Genomic DNA, 14,573 nt, shown 5'->3' with positions numbered 1-14,573 from the left:
GCAGTGTTGGGAGTACTCCTTTATTGAATGTTTGTTGTGTTACACATAGCACGATAAGACGCATCAACAGAGGGAAACATAAACAATACTCCTACAGTATAAGGCCTGGCTCAGTAGTGTAAGAAAAAAAAAATCAACATATACATTTACTGTACTGTATTTACATAGTTACATAGTAGGTAAGGCTGAAAAAAGACTTGCGTCCATCTAGTTCAACCTGGTAATTGCATTAAGGGCCTAATTCAGACCCATTCGCTAGGCCAGCGTACACTCGCCCACCCCCCTCGCCGAACGCCTGTGGCACCAGCTGATGCATGCAGACTAAAACAAATGAATAAATGTTATTAACTCCATATATTTTTTTAACTTGCCTCTTACCCATTGACTCCTCTTTTGGGGTTGTGGTGGTTGGGGGGGGGCTTCCCAGGAAATCATGAGTCTCTTGCAACTTCCGTGTGAGTAGATTGAATATGGCTTAACACTATCATTGGCATATTTGTACCCGGGGCACTACACATTAAATCTTGCTAGGCATTATCATGACAGAAGCTGATTGGTTGGTACTTTACCTCTCTCCACTTTATCATGCTCCAAGGCAGTGGCGTAGCTACGTTTTGGGCGTCCCCCCCGCCGTTAGGGGGGGGCGCCCATACCCACCCCCCGCCGCCACCCCGTCGAGCACCCCCCGGCCGCCCCGCCGCCTATGCTAACCCCCTCCCCCGCAGTCTTACCTATCGCGCTGGTCCCGGCGGCTCCGTCCGTTCATCTGCTGAGGACCACCACAAAATGGCCGCCCCCGTACAGCAGACAGTTTCAGAGAACTGTTTGCTATATGGTGGCGGCCATTTTGTTGTGGTCCTCATCAGAAGAACGGAGCCGCTGGGACCAGCAAGATACGTAAGTCTGCGGGGGATTGGGGGGTAGGTAACTATAGTACCGCAGCCCCCGGCGCCCCCACATGCACAGCGCCCCCCCCCCCCCCCCCCGTGGTGGCGGGGGCTGCGGTGCTTTAGTTACGCCCCTGCTCCAAGGCTTAGTACATCTGTTCCTGTATCTTTAAGGCTATATGATGGCATATTTGAGCTTAATAGGCATTATCTGTCATATTTCAACAAGGTGGCTGCCTTTTCTTGGTGCAGTCATCAGGCCCTGGGTGAGTCAGTTCTGAGAACCCACAGTCTAGTGATGATATACAGATGTGCAGCTGAGTGGCCTGGTTTCTCAGTAGCATGTTCTTTAGTCTTATACAAATGAATATTAAGCATGTTTGAATATAGATTGCCAGTCATTCTTCCCATAGAAATGAAAATTGGTTGTAGGTAGGGTGGCCAATCCGATTGGGATCGACAGGATCCCAGGATTTGGCCCCCAAATGTCCGGGATTTCAATTTTAGACTGGGATTTTGGGATTAGACTGTGCATGCACTGTTCTTGACCCCAGCGTGCGGCCTATGTATGTAAATCTGCGAGGCGGCACCAGGCACCCCCCACGGCACTGCTCTGCCCCGCTCCTGGCTGACACACGCCCGCCCATGTAGATTAATCTGTGGGGTGGACGGGGCATGTTTTTCTTTTAGGGATGCCAATCCCGGGATCCTGAGAATCCCGGGATTGAGCATTTCCCTAGTTGTAGGTCTTATTGGCCCTACACATGTAGCGACCCTGCTCTGCGTTCTGAGTGATGCTAGATCACTCAGAGCACTCAGCAAGATGTGTCAGCCCCTGAGAACACTGACCCTGACCGCGGTGATCCTGGCCATTAACTTGATTTATCCAGCACGCTTGATATTAATAGCTGGGGCGATAGCGATGCGCTATGCTCACACACACACAGAGCGATGTATGGGCAGTTTCTGAGTGATCTAGTGAGATCGATCAGAAAATGGCCTGCCATCGCTACATGTGTAGGCCCCATAAGTTCCGCCGGCCAGTCTGCCCTGCCTATACGATTATTCCGAAGGGTGATTGGAGGCCGATGTGCTTCCTGGGCGGCTGGGTCCACGGCGGTTGTGAGATTTGCATATTTTTGTCACAGTGGCTGCATACAAATTTGCAGCTGGAATGACATTTCTATGAATCAGGCTCACAGAACATGGGAAAATAGATAAAATTACACAATTTGTTTTCTCAAGTTAAAAAAAAAAACCCTAGCAAACCTTCTTTCCCATGACTGAAAGCCTGGGCTGGGATAACAAACAATAATGGTTGTTATTTGGTCATCCTCTCCTCCCAATCCTCTGGGATGCCTTATAATTGTGTTGAAGTGAAACCAGGGCTAGTATTGCTTTGAACCCTAAGCATTATTTGCTCACAGGGAGATGTACAACACATGAGGCTTATATGAGGCTCTGGCTAGGCCTGTACACTGAATAGTATATGTCATTCCTCAGGCACAGTCTTTCTCATCTCCGTGACACTACTGAGAATTGTCTTACCAAAAGTGTCAGCCGAGACACAGCCCATATGTCCGACTTTATCTCACAAGATTATAAATCAGGAGAGTAACTGCTATAAACAAGCGAATGGAAGATATATTTCATCCAAAAAAATGAACAACTGTATTTTGGTCACACTCCTACAGTATATATATAAACTGATTTGTCTTTGACTTGTATATTTCTTGATTAACAGTTATTTATACAGAGTAGCGCTTTTATAGAGCATTCTTCGCTCATTCACACAGGCCGCTGCCCAAGCGGAGATTACAATCTTTGGTGTAGGGATGGAGATCATTGTCCTTGCCATCGATGGTAACCATTTGGCATTGATGTTTGGCATTGATGTTGATATGTTATGTTCTGTAGTGTGTGCTGGGTTAATAGTGTACCTTTGTTTTGTTTAACAGATCACAGACTTTTCAATAAATACAAGCAACAGACTGTACATACAAGGTGGCAGCCTCCACTGAAATACACCTGTGTGATAGCATTCATGCAACTGGCCATCGATGGTGGCATACTCTGCAGTGGATGACCATTACTATTTTTACCTATTGATGGTCATCCATTTTATTTGACTGACTGGCCTGTGGGCCAATCAAATCATGGGTTTTATGAATCATCCATGGTTGATGGCCATCCCTAATGTATTGTCCTACCTAAATAAGCCATATCACTGGCGTAACTATAGCACCGCAGCCCCCGCCACCGCGCGGGGGGGAGGCGCTGTGCATATGGGGGCGCCGGGGGCTGCGGTGCTATAGTTACACCTCCCCCCAATCCCCCGCAGGCTTACCTATTTCGCTGGTCCCGGCGGCTCCGTTCTTCTGCTGAGGACCACTACAAAAAGGCCGCCCCCATATAGCACACAGTTCTCTGAAACTGTCTGCTGTATGGGGGTGGCCATTTTGTGGTGGTCCTCAGCAGAAGAACGGAGCCGCCGGGACCAGCGCGAAAGGTAAGGCTGCGGGGGATTGGGGGGGGTTTGAATGGGAGGACCCCCCTAACGGCGGGGGGGGCGCCCAAAACGTAGCTACGCCGCTGAGCCATATATATATCTGCTGCTTCATGAAGTCTTACTATTGCTACTATGCCTACAGGGGTGAACTTAGGCCTTACGTCACCTACACAGTGGCTGTATTACTTCTTTATATATGGTGCTGATTCCTCTCCCTACGCAACCATGCATTTGTTAAATTGCTTACATGGCTTTAAATCGCATGAAATAGTGATTCTGAGATCCCTTTCTTCCTAATTAGCTTACATTATAGTAGAGATGTGCAGGTTCTGATTTACTCTGATTTCAAAGCAGGATCTTCTTGGCAATCCCAAATCACATGACAGTTGTTGACAGTTGATAGCCAATAAGATCCTGCTTTGAAATCAGAGTAAATCAGAGTAAATCAGAGCCATCTCTACATTATAGTACCCATAATGGGATGGGTATGCGATCCAGACAGTCCAGATGCTAATGTTCAGAATACCGACAGCAGCATCCTAAAGGTAAGAATCCCTACACTCCATAACCCTCCCCTCGCCAACTGGTACTGCCACCCAGGGCACATGGCTAAGGGAGAGATACCATCACTACCCCAGTGGTGCCTGTATTTGTATTTAGTAGTAAGTGGTGCTGCACTCCATCTGAATGAGAGGCCCTAGTGGGTTGATGGAAGAGAAGGGTGGGGGGGGTGTCTAGTTGAACTACTGTAATTGGTCATTAAGATGCAGATGTACCTGTATTTGTGTTGCAGGGTACATGGAACAACCAAGAGATCCCCTGACTGATCAGCTTCCAGCCAACTGTACTTTGACATCATGACATCACCATTAAACTTTAATTTCTCGTGCGGCTTGTATGTTCCCTTTGTCTGTTTGTCATGCATTGCAGAAGGGAAAATGCAACAGGACCAGAGTTTACTTTGAAGTTGATTGCTAAATTATTACAGTAGTTTTGGGTAGAACTATCCTTACAGTACAGTATATGCAAAACTTGAAACCTGGTGCCAGAATAAAAATATAAAAGGATGCACTCAGGCCCTGTCAATCAATAAGGAAAGGAAGACAATATTGTTTTGGAACAGAAATGTACTGATTATTTTACTGTTCTTCTTTTAGATCAATCCGCGCCTTCATCACCACTATTCACAAGGTCTTTGATGAGCATGAGTTAGTTTCTTAGACTCTACCAGTCTCTTACATTTCATGCATGGCATCATGACCATAGGTCAATTCTAATCCTTGGCTTCAGGGTCGTCCTTTCTGGCAAGAACTCTTGAATGTGTCAAGGATAAGTTGACACATCAAACCCTGCTGTTATGATCTGACCACTTTTTTCAAAGAGATTGAGGGAATACAAACCAGAGACAGAATTCATCAGAAATGTGGCACATGATTGGTTTGCAGTGTTCAGCAACTATTACTTCCCTCCAATAAGGAAGTTCTGGAATTGAGTCAATCTGTAATGTCACGCACCAATTATAATGCTAAATGTGCTCCTCACCTATACCACATCACATCATCTAGATGTGCACAACCCTTCTGCTAGCATACTGTATAAAGCTATTAACCATACTACACCAGCATATATCTCTTTACTTATCACAAAATATCTCCCATCTCCACCACTCCGCTCTGCACATGATCTGCGTCTCTCTTCTGCACAGATCACTAGCTCCCATTAACTATTACAGGACTTTCAACTGGCTGCTCCCATCCTATGGAATGCCCTTCCACGCACAATAAGACTCCACTAACCTCCAAACTTTCAAGCGTTCCCTGAAAACTCACCTCTTCAGGCAAGCCTATCATAGTTAAGTTCTACACGCATAACCCTCTGAGGCACTTATGTACTATATAGCTTCCCTTCTGGACTTGTAACTTGGTGGGACTGCTATGCTATTACTGGTGCCTGTCCTTGTGTTTCCCCCCTATATCCCTATAGATTGTAAGCTTGCAGCAGGGCCCTCCTACCTCCAAGTCTATCTGTCGTTACCCAGTTTGTTTTATCACTGTCTACCATTGTAAAGCGCAACGGAATCTGCTGAGCTATATAAGAAACTGTAATTAAATAAATGAATAAATAATAGTACTCCATTACTCTCCAGGCTTGGTGTTTATACAGGTATAGGAGTACTGATAAACAGATTAAGAAGGTCAAATCAAATAATACCAACCTTAAGAGAATATAGTCATATATCAAAGTCGGCGCCATCTTCACTAAAGCTTTGGAGTGAGGGCGGACCTCTAGCTGTCTGTCTGCAAGTGGCGTGGGGCGGATGCTGGCTTGGAGTGCTGTCCTGTGCTGTACAGGGTGCTGCTCTCCCACTGTGCTGGCCTGTGCTGTGTGTAAAGGGGGTGTTGCGCTATGCTTTATAGGATGCTACCGTCCTCCTAAGCTGTAAAGAGACGCTGCCCAGTGTGCTGTAAAAATAATCCATGTCAACCTAATGCACGTCCATCTAATATGGGTCGACCCAATGACCCATACCCCACAAATCCCTAAGGAGAGTCCAAGTGTGTCGGCAGTTGCGATATCTAGGCCTGACCTTCCCAACACTTTTTCATATCGACATTTTGACCCTGTTGACCTATTGCATGTCGACCTTTTGACCCTGTCGATATATTGCATGTTGACCTTTTGGGGTAGACCTATTAACTATCTAGACACTGGTGATCTATCAATCGGAACCATTCTCCTGTTTTCTGGGTGCGGGGCTTGCCCCCTTTAATAGAGGAGACTCTCAGCAGCTGTTTTCTGGGTGCGGGGCTTGCCCCCATTAATAAATTAGACTCTCAGCAGCTCTTTTCTGGGGGCAGGGCTTGTCCCCATTAATAGAGTAGACTCTCAGCAGCTCTTTTCTGGGGGCGGGGCTTGCCCCCATTAATAGAGTAGACTCAGCAGCTGTTTTCAGGGGGCGGGGCTTGTCCCCGTTAATAGAGTAGACTCTCGGCAGCTCTTTTCTGGGGGCGGGGCTTGCCCCCATTATTAGAGGAGACTCTCAGCAGCTGTTTACTGAGGGCGGGGCTTGCCCCCATTAATAGAGGAGACTCTCAGCAGCTGTTTTCTGGGGGTGGGGCTTGCCCCCGTTAAGCCCCACTTCCATTCCAGTAAATGCCGCAAATCACGGCTCTTAGGGGAGGGAGGTAGTACTAAATGATGCGATTTGTGTCATTATAGCCCCGCCCCCTCCCCGAAGAGCCGTGAATGCCAGCATTTGACTGGCAGAGGGAGGAGATGCAGGGGCACCGCTAATTGCGGGAGCCTTGCCCACCCTTCCGGGAGGCCAGGAGGCGGTACCTGATTTTCGGGACCCTCCCGGCCATTCTGGGAGGGTAGGTAAATATGATCTGGATAAAGAAATAGCAATAAATGGACAATGAAAATAAAACAGAAATCCTTTAATGACATTGCTTCTGTACTGTAATGAACATCGGTCTAATCTGTTCAGTATAGATAACTTATGCTGTTCATGACACCACTGTCTGCTTATAAACCTGTGAGCCTCTTCTCCCTTTGTGACTCCAAACAAGTCATTTATCTCTGGTGATGACATAACCTGGCAATCTACGCTGTGACCAGATGTACCGTATCCTCCCAACTTTCTATTTCTGACTATGTTTTTCAACCCCACCCTACACCCACTCGCTTTATTTCTATGAATCCCTGTTACTATTTTAAAATGTATGGTTCTATTGCTAAATTTCTCCTGTGTACTTTAAAAACACGTTACAGTAAATCTGTTTTGCCTTAAAAATAAGAGTCAGACAGCCAAAGGAATTTACTGTTCGACTTCACAGGGAAAAAAACTTATTTGCCCCATCTGTGACCTCACTGAAGAATTTAGTCCATTTATTTGGAAGAAAATACTATATATTCTATATAAAAAAAACTTTACAAGATTGGAACATGTGGACGGGTAAGGTAATGCACATACTGTATATAAACCTAGTTTTTAGGATTCCCAAAAGATTTCATTCTGGGTCAGAGTTCATCCTATCACGAAATTCAAGTATAATAATGTGTTTGTATTGTAGAACACTAGACGTATGGGCACATATTGGTACTCACAGCATAACTGGTGGAATCTTGTTGAACAACATACGTAAGTTGTATTTATGGAAATACAACTGAAAACCTGGAAGATAAGTTTTGTTATTAAATTTAAAAAAAAAAAAATATTTTTTTTATTTACCCAGATATTTTCTTATGGAACTTTCCTCCCTCTATCCCAGAATGGTGTGAGGCAGTAAAGGTTTTACCATGATTGACCAGCTATATCAGTGGTCAGGAAACAGGGGTAAATTACCCCCAATGGGGTAAAAATTAAATTCCTGGGGGTAATGGACGGTTGCGCTGCCGAGACACAGCCAGGCATGCAAAGGGCCGTAACTAGGGGGGCCACCGGTTGTAACGCATACCCGGAGCCGCCAGGTGTCTCCTCACCCGTTTTTTAAAACCAAGGGGCTTCTTTTTATTGTATGGGCCAACGTCACATCTCTTTCTGGGCGCTGCGCGCGAAGGAGTTCGGAGGATGTGGACTGTGGACACTGCCTGACCTGAGTGCCGCTCGGCTGCTGCCCCCTGTAGATGGGCCGACGCATCTTATATATAATGAGGAGTTTGTACCCTGTTTCCCTGATAATAAGACCTACCCCAATAATAAGCCCTACCCTTATTTCTGGACCACGGTCCAAAATAAGCCCTACCCCGAAAATAAGCATAGCTTAATCCCCATTTTGCCCAGTCCCTGTGCTAAACTCCCAGCTCCGCTTAAATGCATGAAATGGATGCTGCTGCTACGGTAGCAGCCCTGGTACCGCTGAAGCCTCTGCTGCGTATCTAAATATATTTTGGGGTAAAAGGCAAAAAAGTTCCCTGAGCTATATCAAGATGGGATTTTTAAATCTTTTACCCAGCTAATAGAGTTTAGGTTTTTGCAACTCCGTCACGCGCTGACTACCCAGTTTGTCGGGAATCAGGGCTGAAAGTGGTCCTGGAGAGGTAGTGGAACTCAATTATTTATTTTACATAGAACTTACTTGACACCAATTAGGTTGATGAGGATTGGTGGGAGCGCATTTGATGTTTGCCCCAAGTGTAGGTCAGTTTCTGATACTTTTTGGCATTTACTATGGGAATGTATGAAGGTGCAATCCTTTTGGGGTCAGGTTCATTGGGGCAGATGTATTAAGCCTGGTGAAGAGATAAACTGGAGATAAAGTGGAAGGAGATAACGCACCAGCCAATCAGATCCCAACTGTCATAATTCAAACACAGCTGATTGGCTGGTCCGTTAACTCTTCCAAGTTATCTCCACTTTATCTCCAGTTTATCTCTTCTCCAGGCTTAATACATCTGCCCCATTGTGTGCTCTCTGGCACTGGTATTCCAGTTCTTACTTTTCGGTTTTGTTGTCTTGGGTTTATAGATGAGGATGCCTAAGATAAATAAGCTATAAATCTATGTACGTTGACCAAGGTCTGCATAGAAAGACTTTGGGGGAGATTCTCTAAGCTAAAAGTGCGGTAAAAACCCTGTTATCGGGGTTTTAACGCATTTTGGGATGCACTAAGCATGCCCCCCTCCGCAGTAGGGCTATGGGCTTCTAACGCGACCCCCGCAGCCCCGCACCGACCCACCGCTACCCCGCACGGACCCCCGCCGCCCCGCGTCGCCCCCTCACCTGTGTCCGGGCAGCACAGAGCTGTGCTGCCCGGACCTGTGACCTCCTCCGCCCTGCACTGATCCTCTTCCGGGTGCAGGGAGGAGGAGAGCCAGCCCCCCTGCAGCAGCAGCAGCCACCAGCCAGGTAAGGGAGGGAGGGGGAGCCGCCGGGTCCCGAATGGACCCGCTGACTCACCGCAAAGGACAGCTCTCAAGAGCTGTCCTTTGCCATAATTATCGCATATGTTAGTGCATATGCGATAATTAGGAATGCGATGGGCGGCGATAGGGGGCGGAGCTGGGGTGCAGATGTTAGAACATCCCCCCCCTTTGGATGGCCATAGCTGGTCCTGATTTCAAGCTTGGTTATCTCTGGTTAATGTCACAGATGTGGTATAACACACCGACAGTCGGGGTCTTACAGTCATTAGACCGACGTCGGAATCTTGACTGCACACGAAGCGCAACGAAGTCCCTTGCGGGCTCGCTGCGCTCGTCACGCTGCTGGCACAGTGGCTCGCTGCGCTCACCACCTATTTTATTCTCCCTCTATGTGGATTCCGACATCGGGGTAATGACTGTCAGAATCCCGACTGTCGGTGAGTTGTCCGGCACCCAATGTCACGGGGCAACATGGGCGCTATATATGTTACAATGCTTGTAAAGCAGAATTTAGATATGAAAATATATGACCCAGGTGGCTCTCCTCGAAGTAAGCTCCTCCTCATTTACATCCTCATTAAAATGCTTCCATTAAATCTTTGCTGAACAGCTATTGCTCCTGTTCCGCATACATGCCTGTAGTATGTTGGTTTCGCTCCGGAGATGTCTACTTTGGTAAATGCCCTGTGTCCTTGTCCTTTCCACCTGTAGAATTATATTTATTGTTTGACTTCTGGTATTATATTTGTATACTGTAATGGTATATTTTTTATGTGTATGTGCAGCTGCCTAGTATGTGTTCATGTTTTTCTTTTATTTATTAGTTGTTTTTGTATTTGTTTGTTATCGGTATAATAATAAAAAATGACACAATTAAAAAAATAAATGTGTTTTTTACATACAGTATCCCACAGATATTCTACATCACTTCACAGAGAGTATTTGAGTCATTCACATCATTCCCTGATCCAGCGGAGCTTACAATCTAGGTTCCCTGTCACAGGTACACACAATACACATTTGTTTTGTCCGAAGCCAATAAACCTACCAGTGGGATTGGTATGTAATCCCGGCGGTCGGAATCCCAGCGGTCAAAATCCTGACGCCGGAATCCTGACAAGGGGGGGATGTGGAACACACACAGCGAGAATAAACACTAATATATTCTCCCTCTATGGGTGTCGTGGACAAAGTGCCAGGATTTCGGCGGTCGGGATTCCGGCGATGGGATTTTGACTGCTGGAATTGGGGCGCCGGGATTGTGACTGCATCCCCTACCAGTATGTGTTTGGAGTATGGAAGGAAACCAGAAACGTTAGTAAGTATGTGTTTCAGTCATTATAGATCCCATACTGGGGTTCCATATGTTCTTTTATGCAGAAAACAATGTATACAATTGTTTGGTTAAAAGCCCTCATTTGATAATTATCTATTTAAAATATTATTATTTGGTTCCACAGTTGCCTGTAATCATTGATTGCAGGTAATTGCTTCATCTGGGGCTATCCAATTAGCCTTGATGTGCCAGTATTTTTGCACTAAAGTATTTTTTTAAGGGAGATCTAAATGGGTGCCCCGCCTTTCAACAGCTCCTAAACCTAGATCTCAGCCCCCCATATAATTATTTCAGTGTCCTGTCCTCTGATGCAAATATCTTTATTTACCAAGTATGGGGGACAAGAAACCATTTTCCAGGAGACCTGCACATGTGCAGTGGAGTCTGATCGCTCTACTGCTCAGACTCCACTCTGCTGCAATGCGGAAATTGCCAGAAAAATGACATATTCTGGGCACGCACAGTACGGTCTAGCGCTCTAGCGCTCAGACTCTACTGCATTCCCCTAATCCTGGCAAACAGAAAGGGGCCTGAATGGAGGAGGCGCAACATGGGCCTTCTCCTCTCTAAAAAGCCCCAGATTGCTAATTTGAGAAGTAGCAGTTGACTGGAGGCATTAAAAACACCCTGTACAATTTTGCAAAAGAATTGCAAAACCGCTAAGGGTTAGGCTCCGTGGAAGCCTTGTGATGCCATATAAATAAATGATAATAATCATTATATATATTTTGCACTAAAGCAAAAAGGCTGGAAAAAACCCTTTATGAACTAAAACCCACACGCCATGCAGGGGGGGTTTCTGAGTACCCAGAAACCCCCCCTGACAGACCAAATTTTCATGGAGCTGGTCCGTAGATTGAGAGCTCTGCTTATCAGAGTTCTCTGTGATTTGCAGTGGCGGAGGCTGCAGTCATTAGAAACCCATAACCTCAATGCACCCTGCTCTTTTACATTTTCTCCTGTGCGCACACTGCGGGTTCCTGCAGTGCAGTTCACTGCAGTAACCCGTGCAGTACAACAGAAGACAGCAGGTGCCACCGCCGTCCCCGCCCCCCGCGCAGGACCACTGAGCAGACGACCAGTGGCACTATGGAGCCAGGAGCAGGCAGAGCAGGCAGAGCAGTGTCCCATTGGCAGAAGCAGGGAGATGGTAGCAGGGTGCCAGTGGTAAGGAGCCCTTTCTTACAAACTGAGGCCCACTCCGAAGTAGTGGCTGATTGAAGTCACCATTCGGGGAAGGTGGTGTAAGTGTGAATGCGGCAGGGGGATTTGTAATTGTGTATGGAGCCGCACTGGGGTTATGTTGTATTGCTGCGGAGGGGTGGTGGTGCAGGGCCTTCTTAACATTTGTTGTGGCCCCTGGGCAAAATAATTCAGTTGGTCCCCTATCAACTCGCCTCCGGGCTTGTAGCGCTATTTGCCGGGCAGCAGGTAGGAAGCGCTGGAAACCATCTGGCCGGATGCTACAGGGTCTATCTGGCCAGACGCTGCAGGGTCCAGGCAACGGCGGCTGGGAGGTTGCAGTGATATTTGCTGGGCAGTGGGAAGCCCAATAGGAAAAACGGCACTGGGGTGGTGGTGTTGTTAATGCAAGAGCTGCCCTTTGTGATAACAATTGCATATGTTAGTGCATATGTCAATATTATCTGCAAATAAAATAAAACATAAGAAATTACCTTAAAAGTCCCACCCCAATGTTTTATTCTGCAAGATACCAAACACAACTGGTATAAAATTACAGAAAAGAAAAAGTCTAAAAACAATGTCTAGGATGAAAAACATAAATAATAATAAAATAAATGCAAGCAACCACATATGGTTCCAGCATATAAACTTCCTACAAATTATGGACGATCCATCAAAAACTGGGAAAGAGCACCCCAATGTGAAATGCTGTGCCATACTGCAGACTTGCTGCATTACTCTACACATTACAAACCCCACTCCTGTGCAGAAATCACTAGAACACAGTGCAGGAAAAGGCAGTGCAAATATCGGAGAACAAAACCATTCAAAAACAACCGCAAACAAAGATAACATCAAAATGTCAATTCTTAAAAAGCCTAAAATCAGCGAAATGTGAATGGGGGGTTTCATGATGCGACATTTATAATATATAGCATTCAACAATAAATGAGTCAATTAAATTATTAACGCTTTTAATCCTGGATTAAAAGTGGTATTCATTCTCTTATACCTCTATATTTCCATTTTCAAGGAGGCACTATTTAGAGTTTGTATATTATTTATTATCAGTTTCTTATATAGCGCACACATATTCTGCAGCACTTTACAGAGAATAGGTGAACATTCACATCAGTCCCTGCTCCAGTAGAGTTTACAAACTATATCACTACAACATGTACATGCGCACACAGACATTCTAAGGTGAATTTTTTTGTTGGAAGCAAATTAACCTAGTTGTATATTTTTGTATTTCGGGAGGAAACCGGAGTACCCGGAGTAAACCTAAGGAAACACGGGGAGAAAATACAAACTCTACACAGTAGGAATCGAACCCATGACCTCAGCACTGTGAGGCAGTAATGCTAACCATTATACCGTCCGTGATGCCCTATATTTTCACCGTGCTTGTGTGGGTTTCCTCCAGGTGCTCCGGTTTCCTCCCACAATACAAAAATATACTGGTAGGTTAATTGGCTCCCAACAAAATTAACTCTAAATGAATGTGTGTGTGTGTGTACATGTGGTAGGGAATATGGACTGTAAGCTCCACTGGGGCAGGTACTGATGTGAGAGTTCAAATATTCTCTGTAAAGCGCTGCGGAATATGTGTGCGCTACATAACGTAAGGATAGTCTTAAATCTTCCAAATTTCAAATAAAATAGGCAGAATTGTACTATTTTGTTAAACATCATGTAATAATGTTTTGCTTAGCACATTTCCATGAGCACAGGTCAACATAACTGAGGACAAAGGGGTACATTTACAACATTTACTAAGATGGGAGTTCTATTGAAGATGGAGGGTGAAATTTAATAGGATGAGAGATTTGGAAAGTGAGAGATTTGGGAAGAATTCTCCAGGCTTTTTTTAAAGCGGCAATCATTTACACTGCAAAATCAAACTGGTTTTGCAGTGTAAATGATTGCCGCTTTAAAAAAAACCTGGAGCTTTCTACAAAATCTCTCACTTTTTGAAACTTTCATCCTATTACATTTCACCCGGAATGTTGCCTATAGCAACCAATCAGATTCTGGGCCAGATGCACTAAGCTTCAAAAGTGATAAAATGGAGAGTGATAAACAGCCAGCCAATCAGCTCCTTCCTGCCATGTCACAGACTGTGTATGAAAAATGTCAGACATTCTATTATCTTCTGGAAGGTGCTAAACGAATAAAAAAGTAGAATTTGATTGGTTGCTATGGGCAACATCTCTTCAATAAAACTCCCATCTTAGTAAATATACCCCGAAAACAAACGGGAAATACTCAAATACTTCTTTGAGACAAAGTTACTGGAATAACTTAACTGAAGCAAGTCCTTACATAAATAATTTGGGGCGATTACTATAGGGGATGAAAGAGGCTTGTGGATGATGATGATGGATGAAAAAGAAGGTTGAGCTGATATCCGGATGAAGAATGTTTATGGTGGCGAGATAATTGGATCCAACATTGATGTCACGGAGAAGACTGTAAAGGACTAGAGCGGGAAGGTCGTTGGGAACCCAAATGACAGGACCGCAGAGAGCGGACCGGGTTGGGCTGTGAGCCTGCAGGGGATGAGAGTCCTGATCAAGGCTTAAAGTTGTTGTGCCCGGGTATTTGCTCGCTACCTCCCTTAAAGGGATAATGGTCCCACAAGGAAGGTGTGTGGCCACACAATAATAACTCCAATTAAAATGACAACACACAGTAACACAATCATATACACATTACACCGCATGTAGTGCCCTGGGTTCATATTCAATCACACAGTAGTGCCCTTTATACACATAATGTCAACAGT

This window comes from Crinia signifera, chromosome 1 (assembly GCF_055691185.1).
Source record: "Crinia signifera chromosome 1, ASM5569118v1, whole genome shotgun sequence".
Taxonomy (NCBI): domain Eukaryota; kingdom Metazoa; phylum Chordata; class Amphibia; order Anura; family Myobatrachidae; genus Crinia; species Crinia signifera.
The sequence above is the reverse complement of the archived record's forward strand: the minus strand, read 5'-3'. Positions refer to the sequence as shown.